The 13401-nt window shown below is 40.5% G+C and overlaps 1 protein-coding gene across 2 annotated transcripts in view; it reads right to left on the bottom strand.

Annotated features, from left to right (window-relative positions):
* sema5a (sema domain, seven thrombospondin repeats (type 1 and type 1-like), transmembrane domain (TM) and short cytoplasmic domain, (semaphorin) 5A) overlaps window positions 1-5049 on the bottom strand; it is a 319777-nt gene extending 314728 nt beyond the window's left edge. For both annotated transcript variants that reach the window (XR_015847651.1, XM_088322448.1), the window contains exon 1: window positions 4851-5049. The gene's annotated coding sequence lies outside the window, so the exon portion shown is untranslated. The remainder of the gene's footprint in view (window positions 1-4850) is intronic.
* Between the last annotated feature and the right edge of the window lie 8352 nt (window positions 5050-13401).

Genomic DNA, 13401 nt, shown 5'->3' with positions numbered 1-13401 from the left:
GCAAGCCTTTTTCGACCCTGACTCCCGCCTGTCCCGTTTTTGCTCCCGTTTGTTTCCGGCTACGACCTGTTTTGATCCCGACCACGTCTGCTCTCCCGTCCCGACTTACGACCTGTTTTGATCCCGACCACATCTGCTCTCCAGTCCCGGCTTACGACCCGTTTATGATCCCGAATACATTCTTACTCTCCTGTCCCGGCTATCGACCTGTTTTTCCGTCCCTGACACCGCCATCGCCCGCTACGGAAGATCCACTTCCGTATACGGCTCACGATCCGATTGCGAGAGCAACTTGCTTCCTGCGTCCAGCGAGAATTGGACCGCGGGAGCTGCCCTTCCTCTTTCTTTCAAGTAAATTGTGACAAAACGTTACGCGATTTGGTCTACCCTGTGTGCTGGTCGTGACAAAATGTCAAATTCCTCCATATCAGCAGATTGATATTTATTCAAATTAATCAGGTAAAAATCAATTTGGCACGTGCCAGTTTTAATTGCTATTTCTCATTTTACTAAAATATTTGTGTTCCACAAGCAGATATTTTTTGCTCATTCAAGTACTATTCTAATTATTTTTTAAAGAAAAAATTAATTAAAATACTGAGTAAACAAGAAATAGATAAAAAAATATATAGTTAAAGGAACTGTGTCTATTATTTGTCACTGTAATGTGTAGTGCAAACATAATCAAGTGCTGAAACACAAATAAGAATCCAAACTACAGGGAATCAAAGTGACCAAAAAGCGCTATTTTTGCCCAGCATTTCATGAGGTTTTTGGTTCTTGTAGCAGCAAGATGGCTGACAATTGTGTTAGTTCCCTCTAGGTGGGGCTCATGTTAAGTAAAATAAATGAACATTTCTGGAGCAACAAGTGTTTATGATATATGATAGTTCGTGTATTTTTCCCTATTATTTCAAAACATATTGTTTTTATTTTTTTGAAAGAATGACGGTTTTAGTACCACTAGGGGGCCCTAAATACTACACACTGTCTTTTTAAAAATATATTTAAATCCAAACATACATAAAAATCATTAACAAAAGTGAATAATCTTCATTATGTCCTGGGCCACAGTAACCAAAAATAATAAGAAAATCTCAACTCAGTATAGTCAATTTAAGCAACATTATTTTTCTGGCTCACAGCTAGGGTTGTCGAGGCACCACTTCCTGTGGTGTGTCTTAGGCAAATACAGCCTGGCGGTGCCCATCCCTCTCCAGGCCCAGTTTTTTTGAGTAGAGGTTTGCTCCCCCCACATGAAATCGATCGCACTGTTTTCCATGGTTACAAGAAGCAGGAGAGGCCTCTCGATCTGACTGAGACTCAGCACCTTCATCATCTGGTTGCTGTTGTTTTTGTGTAAAGTGTCATCCCGCTCTTCAGAGATGAGCCGAACCTCAGTATTGACGGGCGGCATACTGATTCAAGGTATTATGACCATCTCAAAATAGACTCATCACGATACCCAAAAATTATAAAGCCGGCGTAACTCACCAATTACGTCCCCTGGCTGTCATCGAATATTGAATATCCGCGAAAATAGATTTGTGACATCAAGGATAATCCATAGAATCCGACCGTGTAAAATATTTACTTTACAACACAAAATACAGACAGATAAATAGGAATCCCGCTAAAGGCATGTCTGCTTCTTGAAAGCTCTTCGTTTTTCACCGAAAATCTCCATTAGAAATAAACAGACTCGTAAAATGATTTCCAGTATGGTAGTTAGCCTCTGACCTTTAGACTGACACCTTCCTCAGCCAATAGCAGGCTTTTTTTCACGGACCACAACCCGCCTTAGCCTATATGAGCCTGTTTAATATAACGTATATCACCTCCAGTACGTCTGAATATTTTCAGCCGGTAGTAACAGATTTGAATAATGATTGACACATTGGTTAGCCAATGAAATTTCCAACATAGATGTGTACGATTTTCCGACGTGTATTCAAATCAGAGCCGAAATTAGACGTGCGCAAAGCAATTCGTGATTCATTTTTGCACCCCATTATTACGGGCAAATGACCACAATCATTGATTTGACTTCTGCAAATAGAGGTCAAACATTTACAACTCTTACACAATATCTAAGAAATTGGTCCAAGCAAAATACAAATTTGCAAAGGTTCTAGTGTAGTAACCTGGTCGTCTCCAAATTGCCACTTTTGAAAACTCTTAAACCTAGCCTTGGAAAAATTGTAAAATACAATGTTTAATTTTTCAGATTGTAATCAAATTTGACAAGGTACCAGGTAAAGCTTCGAGCTATTGTCTCAGTTGTTTTTTTAGCTAAGTACCCCATGCTACACTCATCTGCGGACATTTTATTGCAAGAAAAAAATTCAGGCGAGAATAAAAACCTTCCATTACTGTGTGTTCCGACTCAGATGACTCAATGCAAGTAGCACTTGCAGTGACTATTTCAGTTTGGGACAAAACTTCAGAGTCTTACATTTCAACATTCTCCAATTGCTTTAAGAACAGCATTCAATTTACTTCAGGTACACCTCGGATTGCCATTTTAGGTGAATTATACAGGGACAGGTGTTAAGCAACGTACAAAAGACCAGGATATTTCGGTTTTAATGCTAGAGCAGGACTAACAGGCCGAGGGCAATAAAAAATAAAAGTATGTCGTATTGTATAACTAGATCTGCCCACGTTGTAATAATAGATGGAGAGAAAGTAGTCATCATTGTGTGTGGCCCTTGGTCAGTTCTCATGTGTGGTGCCATTTAATCTGGGTAAGATGAAGTCATTCAACGATGTGTTGAAAGCAGACAGAAAGCATTCTGGACCAATGGGATGGTAACAAGTGCCGGCCATTTATAAAGTGTTTTATTGAAAGAAACAGTATAATTTCATAAGAAAATGATTCTGCATTTAACATCCTGAAATGTCATTAGTAAAATGTTGCAAATGACGCTTTGTGTATCTAATGAGGAAACATCTTTATCTCTGCAAACAAGTGGCAGCGTGGAAGCAAATAAGTCGAATTAAAATGAGGCATGGATATGAAATCAGAGCCGAAATTAGACGTGCACAAAGAAATTTGTGATTCATTTTTACACACCATTATCACACGCGAGTGTGCACAATCAATGATTTATTTAACTTCTGGATAGAGAAGTCAAACAATTACAACTCTTTCACAATGTCTAAAGAATTGTGTAAAAAAATGTCAATCATTGTTTAATAAAATGTTGCAAATGACGCTTTGTGTGTCTAATGAGGAAACATCTTCATCTCTGCAGTAATGCAAACAAGTGGCAGCGTGGAAGCAAATAAGTCGAATTAAAATGAGGCATGGATAGGAAATCAGAGCCGAAATTAGACGTGCACAAAGAAATTTGTGATTCATTTTTACGCACCATTATCACGCGCGAGTGCACAATCATTGATTTATTTGACTTCTGGATAGAGAAGTCAAACAATTACAACTCTTTCACAATGTCTAAAGAATTGTGTAAAAAATGTCAATCATTGTTTAATGAAATGTTGCAAATGACGCTGTGTGTGTCTGATGAGGAAACATCTTCATCTCTGCAGTAATGCAAACAAGTGGCAGCGTGGAAGCAAATAAGTTGAATTAAAATGAGGCAAATATATGAGAATCGCAATGCCAATAAAGACTTAAGCCTCCTTCTAACCCCACAATGATGTTGTAAGATTGTTTTAAAGAAAAACCAAACTTGATATCATACCTAGCAAAGCGCTTTACAGCGTGCTCCGAACTAACCCATTCACACAAACACACACACTGTTAGCGGCAAACAATTCTTTCAGCATCTTCTTGGACATTTACTACAGAAATATTACAAAAATACTATTACATCAAATACAACAAACAGCAGTACTACATAAACACTAGAGAAATGCTACAAAAATGGTACAACAAAAATCCTATTGCAGAAATATTATAAGAACACTACAGAAATGTTTCAAAAACCATACTTCGGAAATACTACAGAAGATACAAATCCTACTACAAAAATACAACAGCAGAGATACTCCAAGAATACGCTAACTCCTACTTTATTATTGATAGAAATTATTTTTTTCAAAAAAATATGCGAAAAGTCCCACTACAGAAATACAACTACAGTAATACTACAAAAATGCTTCGGAATTTCTACAACAAAAATACTTCTGCAGAAATTCTACAAGAACACTTTAAAGACATGACTTCAGAAATATATCAGGAATACTACAGAAATACTTCCAAAATCCTAAAACAGAAATATTACCAAAAAAAAGGAAAAATCCTACCACAAATATACTAAAGAAAAAATACTAAAAGAATATGCTAAGAATATGCAATTCCCATTATCAAGCCATAATACAATTTAAAAACACACTATTTACTCACAGCAAGACAGACGATATAGAATAACAACAAAAACGTGTACAAAACAATTGATTTACGAAGTAAACCACACAAAAAACTCTTTTAGTATCTTTCTTAGTTCTTTTGCCATTTGGAGAAAATGTAGTATTGCTTATCATACCTAGAAGTATATACTTTTTTTCCCCACGTACGAAAATTGTTATCCACTATTTGAAAGGGTCAAAAAATTGGGGGTACTGTATAAATTGACAGGTATGTTATTTATTGGTGACTCGGTCATACACGCTAGAGATGTTTACACTCTGCGAGCGCCACCAAGCGGCCGCAGGTGCTCATGCATCATTTGAAAACTTCTGCAAAACGGACTTGGCTCTTAAATCATCACCTATTCATACTTTCATGGATAAAACAAGTTCCAACAACAAGCAGTACCACTGATATCGCAAAGGTCGTACTGCAATATTGCAAAAAATGATGAAATATTGAATATGGTTCTTACCTGGTGAGGTGGTCAACTCGCATTCACTCGCGATCCACGCTGCGTGTCTTGCCCGTGCGCTAGCGCAGTAGAAGAGAAACGAAAATGTGAAGAACAATAAATCCTCAAGACGGGAATTCGGAGCGTCTTTCTGCAGAAGCTCTTCGCTTCTGTTTTGGGGACCCACGCAGGAGACAGTGCGCGCCGCGCGGCGTGGTTTGAAATCGGACACTGCGCTGCAGACAATGTGCCTCCCCCCTTCGGGGAGAGAAAGCAAAAGAGGGAGGAGTGAGCGTCTAAGACTGGAAACGCGAGAAAAGGAGACCGGGAGAACTTTCAAGTCCAAAGAACTGGAGCTGGGTGGGGGCGTGACGCGTAAGCGCAATGGGGAACGGAGACGTGGCAAAAGCACGCACAGATGTCCTGCAGGTGGACAAAAAGGATAAAACTAAAATGGCATCAACCGCTTATCCTCACTAGGTTCCTAGGGGGAGCCCATCCCAGCTATCTTTAGGCAGTGGGCATGGGGACACCCTGAACTGGTTGCCAGCCAGTCATAGGGCACACTGTTAGGCAACTCATTTGCTCATTCACACATAAGGACAATTTCAACGAGGAGGCTGTGGTAGCAAGAATCGAACCCTGGACCTCCGCACTGCAGGGCTGAGTGCTAAGTGTAACTGCGGTGTACCTGTCCCACCAAGGATCCACATTCAGGCTTTTATTTCAGTTACGTTAGCAGCACGCTGGAGACTGCAATGAGCGACCCAACATACAGATTTAACGGGTGTAATAATAACTTTTGTTTTATTGAAATTCCTGCTGACATATGTTGTATGGTTTCTTTATAAGTGTCCTGCAATGATGAGTCCAACAGTACCACCTGCTGGAATGTGATAAGGTTTGGTTTGGCTTTAGACTCCTATGCGGCAGCGTGTTGGGGAGGCAACGTCAAGAAGAAGGATGCCTCTCGTCTCAATAAACTGGTGAGGAAAGCGAGCTCTGTTGTGGGCACAGAGCAGGACAGCCTGACAACAGTAGCTGAGAGACGGGCACTGGAAAAGCTGCGATCAATCATGGACAATTCATCACATCCACTACACAGCATTATCTCCAGACAGAAGAGCAGCTTCAGCGACAGACTGCTGTCACAGTCTTGTACCACGGACAGACTGAGGAGATCTTTTCTTCCTCATGCCATGAGGCTCTTTAACTCCACCCGGCGGAGTAAAGGCCCACATTAAACCACACCCCCCACATTGCATATTACCGTATTTTTATTGCAGTGTGTATTCTGTGTAACACTATCTAGATACTCTATATAACACGCTACATTGGGTATCAACACGTCACATTGGCTATTTGTGTATTGTATTCTTTTTGCTTTATTATTGTTTTGTTTTCCATCTATCTATCTATCTATCTATCCATCTATCTATCTATCTATCTATCTATCTATCTATCTATCTATCTATCTATCTATCTATCTATCTATCTATCTATCTATCTATCTATCTATCCATCTATCTATCTAGACTTTGCGACAGGAAGGTGGGGGTTTTTGGCAGTCTACAACGAGCTGCCAACAGTAAGACACGATCTTTTGGTGCTCCGCAAAAAGTTAATTTTAAACATTAAAACCACGGCTGACAAATCTCTCAACATGCACAGTAATGTGATTGATGTTGTCAAACTGTTTGGATTTATTTTGTTTCTGTCGCCTTTTATGTTAGTTTTGCCGGACGTTGCATATTATGCTAAAATGCTAATTCCCCTTATAGAGATCAAAGCCAGCAGAGGAGCTTACCACGTGTTGTGTTGTGACTCATTCATTTTCAGGTAAATTGTACCCATTTTTATTCTCATTATTGTTATTATTTCTATTTTCTCATATATATAAAAAGGATGATGAGGTTTTTATTACAGTTGCTGCAAATGAATGAGTCATAAAAATCACGTCATTGGGTCATCGATGATTGCTTGTGAATGATTGTGAACCTGGCAAAACGTGTTCTCCCCTGAAAGAATAGATTGTCTTTCTGGGAGACCAAATTAGCAAAACCTAAAATGCTGAGTCAGCTTTCTGGGGGGCAGTTTACACATCTGGGGTAACCTACCTGACTACTTGTAAAAGATGGTGTTGATATTCCAGTCGTTCTGAGATGGGAGAGTGGAATGTCTTTCCTGGAAAAAAATGCTGTGTCAGCAAAACCAAACGTGTTGAGACGGCTTTTGGACATTTTTCAATTTTGGGGGAACCAACCTAACTGCCTGTGAACGTTGGCTTTGATTTTCAATGTATGAATGCAACAAAGAATCAAAAAAATATATTAAAATGTATTTTAAAAACATTGGTGTCGGAACAGGATCAGGACCCAAACGCGTGACGTTTCTCACACAGGCCTTTTTTTTTCTACGGGAAATGGGGAGCCAGGCACCTCAGGCAGCAGTCTGGCGTGAAATGATAGGAAGCCAGAGGCCGACGAGATCGATAGCAATTGCCCGAGTAGATATCGGACAGATGGGGTCGATTCCTGGACAGGACGGGACAGACAGGATTGATAATGAAACAGGATATTGAAATAAAACAGGATTAGACGGGAACGAAAACTGGAAAGAACAATAAACGGGACAAAAATAGACAGGAACGAAACAGCAAAGCCATTTTAAACGGGACAAAAATAAACGGGAACAATACCGGACAGGAAATGCCAACAGGAAACAACCCACGACTGACAAAGGAAGAGGGAGAGCACTGAGCTCAAATAGACAAAAAGCCAATCTGTTCTTTGTGTCATGTGATTTATGAAAAATAAGAATGGATTGAATTCCGTTTTGACGTTGTAGTGGGGCTGTTGAGGTGCTTGTAGTACCAATTTAATACAAAAGGGGGCACTTCAAGACCATATTTTGATAAACAAGATCATTTTAAGCTGAATCCAAATAAATTTTCAGAAAGAGAAATAAAACTATACTGTATGTGCTGTATAAAAACATTGAATGTACAATAAGATAACGTACAACACAGTACTCACATTCTCCTCCGATATTTTTTTGCCACAAAAAGTATTTTTCATATTTGCAAGTTTAGTATCACACAGTTGAATGTACAAATGTGCTTTTTAAAATCCGATTCATTGATCAATCATAAAAATAATCAACCTAATAATTAACCGATTTCTAAAAGGATTGTTTGCTGCAGCCCTAATTTAATGTTTAATTCTGGCCTGGGAGAGTGGTATGTCTTTTTTGGAAAAAATGCTCAGTCAACATAAGCAAAAATGGTGATATATATATATATATATATATATATATATATATATATATATATATATCAAGTCAAGATGGTGGCGCGTTGTGCAGACGCTGCGGCTATATATATATATATATATATATATATATATATATATATATATATATATATATATATATATATATATATATACATATGTATACACTCCGGTTTCCTCCCACATTCCAAAAACATGCATGTCAGGTGAATTGGTCGGTTCAAATTGTCCCTAGGTGTGAATGATGAGCGAATGAGTTGTCTGTCCCTGTGTGCCCTGTGATTGGCTGGCAACCAGTTCAGGGTGTCCCCTGCCCACTGCCCGATGATTGCTGGGATGGGCTCCAGCACCCCCGCGACCCCACTGAGGATAAGCGGTGTAGCTAATGAGATGAGATATATATATATATATATATATATATATATATATATATATATATATATATATATATATAAATGGTGGACCCAAATGCAGAAAGCGGGAAAAGACAAGGTGCTCGAAATCAGATGGCATTCAATAACAAAATCAGCAACAAAGTAAACAAACAAACAGTCAAAAACAGCAATAACACTGAGAACCAGAAACAAAAAACGAACTTCTCAAATCAAGATGATACCGGGAAAAGGTAATGGTTGTCTTGACAGTGGAAAATAAATATATGGAAAATGAAAATGATCCAACATCATATGCATATCGGGCAGCACGGCAGCGCAGTGGTTAGCGCTTGTGCGGCACAGTTCATGTCATGGGAACCTGTCGTGGGTTCAAATCCAGCTCCAGACTTCCTGTGCGGGGTTTGTATGTTCTCCTCCGGGCACTCCGGTTTCCTCCCACATTCCAAAAACATGCATTTCAGGTGAATTGGCCGGTCCAAATTGTCCCTAGGTGTGAATGAGCGAATGAGTTGTCTGTCCCTGTGTGCCCTGCGATTGGCTGGCAACCAGTTCAGGGTGTCCCCTGCCCACTGCCCGGAGATGGCTGGGATGGGCTCCAGCCCCCCCGCGACCCTAATGAGGATAAGCGGTACAGCTGATGAGATGAGATGAGATCATATGCATATCAAAAAGCCCTTTTGAAGGGCGCAGGTCTTTGGACACACCCCCGTGCCCAGTTCAAACCCGGGTTGGGTCCCTCTGGTTGTAGCAGGAGGTAGGGGACCCTAACAATTAGATCCCAAACGAAAACATTATCCACACCTTTGCTTTGCTTGCGAGTGATAATTAATGAAGCAACTAGCAGTAGGATGGGTGACATTTGGAATGATGTCTCATAGTAACAGGTGTCGTTTGGAAGGTGACGCACGCTGATCAGAAAAACTGATGACTCATCCTCTCATTTACGAAAAAAGTAACACACACACACATATATATATATATATATATATATATATATATATATATATATATACATATATATATATATATATATATATTATAGTTCTGAGGTCGTGAGACAGGAGATCAAACCTCCTGTGTGGAGTTTGCATGTTCTCCCCGTGCTTGCGTGGGTTTCCTCCGGGCACTCCGGTTTCCTCCCACATTCCAAAAACATGCATGTCAGGTTAATTGTCCGGTCCAAATTGTCCCTAGGTGTGAATGAGGGAGCGAATTGTCTGTCCCTGTGTGCCCTGCGACTGGCTGGCAACCAGTTCATGGTGTCCCCTTTCCACTGCCCGAAGATAGCTGGGATGGGCTCCAGCACCCCCGCGACCCTACTGAGGATAAGCGGTGCAGATAATGGATGGATGGATGGATGGATCGAAGTACTTACTCTGTATTGATATTAATGATATTTTAATAGACCGCCTACCCTTACTGGATGAACGACTCGCGTGGAGTTTGTGCCTCACAAATTGTTTCACTTCTTCTGCACACCTAATAGCTAATATAGATACATATAGCGTGTATATATATGGATGGATGGTTAGCGCGCAGCCCCGCAGTGTGGGGGTTCAGGGTTCAAGTCCAGCTACCACACCCTCCCCTTGTGGAGTTTGCATGTTCTCGCTGTGCCCACGTGGGTTTTCTCCGGCCATTCCCGTTTTCTCTCACATTCCCCAAAACATGCAAATTGCCCATAAGTGTGAACAGCTGAGTTAGTTGTCTGTCTCTGTGTGCCCTTTCTTCACAGATGCTATTTGTTGCTGTTTGTTGTTGGAGTTTGTTGTTGTTTGTTGTTGGGATTTGTTGTTGTTGTTGTTTGCTGTTGTTTGTTGTTGGTGTTTGGAGTTGTTGTTGTTGTTGTTTGTTGTTGGAGATTGTTGTTGTTAGTTTTTGTTGTTTGTTGTTGTTTGTTGTTGGTGTTAGTTGTTGTTGGGGTTTTTTGTTGTTTGTTGTTGTTTGTTGTCGATTGTTGTTGTTTGTTGTTGTTGTTGTTTGCTGTTGTTGGTTGTTGTTGGTTGTTATTGTTGTTGGTGTTGGTTGTTGTTGCTGGTTGTTGTTGCTGGTTGTTGTTGCTGGTTGTTGGTGTTTGTTGTTGTTGGTGTTTGTTGTTGTTTGTTGTTGTTCGTTGTTTGTTGTTGTTTGTTGTTGGTGTTTGTTGTTGGTCGTTGTTTGTTGTTTGTTGTTTGTTGTTGTTTGTTATTGTTTGTTGGTTGTTGTTGGTTGTTGGTGTTTGTTGTTGTTATTGGCATTTATTCTGAAATATGCATTCCATGTACTGCAAGGCTTCCTGATTATTTGAAAACAATTTCAAAACATGCAAAACTGAAAAAAATGAGTAAGCTACATACACCAGAAAACAAAGGACAAACAAACAAAACACAAATTCAGAGTGAGCAGAAGCATAGCTTGTTAGCTCTCACTCCTTTACAAAACAAATATATTGTATTATATTTTATGTATATTTTTATCCCGGAGTAACATGACCAATAATGCTGCATACAATGTTTCATACTGTTGAGTGGTTAGCGCCACGGTGCAGAGGTTCAGGGTTCAAGTCCAGCTACCGCAGCCTCCCCGTGTGGAGTTTGCATGTTCTCCCCGTGCCTGCTTGGGTTTCCTCCCACATTCCAAAAACATGTCAGGTTAATTGCCGGTCCAAATTGTCTCTAAGTGTAAATGAGCGAGTGAGTTGTCTGTCTCGGTGTGCCCTGCAACTGGCTGGCAACCAGTTCAGGGTGTCCCCTGCCCACTGCCCGAAGATTGCTGTGATGGACTCCAGCAGCCCCACAACCCTATTGAGGATAAGCGGTGCAGATAACGCATGGACGGATGGATTAGTGTTTCCACTATGAGAAAAAGTCATAACTTTAATCAAATACAAGTTTAGAAGAATAAAGTCCAACCGGGCATACACATCTCCACAGTTGCCTACCGTTTGGCATTCCGATTAACATCGCGCCTTCTAAAGATAAAAGCGGCCTTTCAGCATCTTTCATCAGTGGCTGCACTTTGAAAATATTTGGTCACTAGCGAAAAACATTTCTTCAAAAGCCTCGGCGATGAAAATACCCGCACGAGCGTCACAAGGGCTGCAGCAGGTATACTATAGGAGAAGGCCTTAAGATTTTATCGGGTTGCTTGGCAACTTGGGTTGTTTTTTCCTCGCATCGAAACAAAAAAAATCCTGAGTAACAACACACACGCGCGCATAGATACTATTCCATTTGTATGAGGCTTCCTTCCGAGAGAAACAATCATCCATCATTGTGCCTTGCGGCTCCTTGAGACACCCTGCGTGTTTTTTTTTTTTTATATCTTTTTGTCTTAGAGATAAAACCTGCTCGCTCGCTGCAAAACGTAGCCGAAACTCCTCAGGTTACGATTTTGGCCGTGAGCGAGTAACGCGTCTTTTGTGCGGACCAGCCAAGCATGCGGGGAGAAAGGATAAAATTCCTGAAGCCAAAAGGAAAGGTAGTGGAGGTCAAAAGCAGCCGTGTGTGTTGAATTTGCCTATTTTATTGCCTAAAGTTGTACAGGCACGGAAAAACAATGACTATGACCACAACATTCAGTACTTGAACAACATTATGAAAAGGAGTCTATACAACAAAAATAATTACTTATCTCACTGCGAGCTGGCTGATGATATCAATAATTCTATTGTTTGAGGCTTAGGTGTACGCCTAATCATAATCCTTGGTCTCACTATCGCCCCCTGCTACGAGGCAAGAAAATGGCATGCCTCACTCAGAACACTTAAACATTACTGTTCAATTCAAACTTGAGACACTCAAATTACGGAGAGAAGACATCAATGGATCTTGAACTTGTGAGAAAGACCAGCAGAAAAGCCTTAGGATGAGAGAATTCCATCCTTGTTCTAAAGGCAACCCTCGTTTGCCGAGATCGGCGTGCAGACGAAAACTCGAACCGCGAGACAAAAACAACAATGGCGGATCAGCCTGACGAAAAGTTTGGAGTGCGGTAAATCTTTGTTAAAAAACGAGTAATCGGGTAATAATAACAATTTTGTGTCAAAAAAGTTGCGTCCCAAGGACGCACGTTGATTTGAAACTATGCGTCCCCAGCAAAAATTATGCATCTAGTACGCAGGGACACGGGCAAACGAGAACACTGGCTAGCTTCCGACCCATACCTTCTTCCTCCTGACATATTCACAGATCTAACCAAATGGTCCAGTCTGATGACAACGGTGCTGATCTAAGAGCTAATAAAAGTCTGGATGATTACGAGTTATTCGTAGCTGGTTGGGGGATGTACCTCCTAATGGCAAAGGTAAGAGACTAACGCTGTGCCATCAAATCTCAAATCGACTGTAACCGAAAGCTACTCATTCTGAATAGGCCAATTGGTTTAGCTACAGTAGCACTAGCAAACTTAATGGTAGCTACCTTAGATATCTCTGACGTTACTCGTTTCTATGTGATATAAATTGCACGGGAATACCTAAAACCTCTGCAAAATGCTCTTGCAATCTTGGAGTACCAAGACGGCTGTTAGTGCCTCAGATTAATTGTAGCTATCCATCTTCTGTCTTCTGTCTCCATCAAAAGAGTTATGATAAAATGCTGAGTTGGGCTTAGAACCTTGCCCCTTTGGACAGCCCACCGCAGAGCAAGAAATCACCTTTGGAAAAGCTCTTGGTTATTTTCTTCGGTGGTGGTTATTAATATTTGTTTCAACTTAACCGCGTATTCAACTCCCGTCCAATCAGGTGCTTTTGCCTTGCGTCATGGCGGTCATACTTCGGGAAATGCAACGTGACGTCACGTGCAAAGAATCAATGCAAATTAAACATGACTTGACTTAACAGACAGGAAAACATACAAACAGCTATATATACTGTTAGGAAATAACATTAAAATGTACCGTTTACCA

This window comes from Urocampus carinirostris, chromosome 18 (assembly GCF_059441175.1).
Source record: "Urocampus carinirostris isolate Australia breed hairy pipefish chromosome 18, RoL_Ucar_1.0, whole genome shotgun sequence".
Lineage (NCBI taxonomy): Eukaryota > Metazoa > Chordata > Actinopteri > Syngnathiformes > Syngnathidae > Urocampus > Urocampus carinirostris.
The sequence above is the reverse complement of the archived record's forward strand: the minus strand, read 5'-3'. Positions and strand labels throughout refer to the sequence as shown.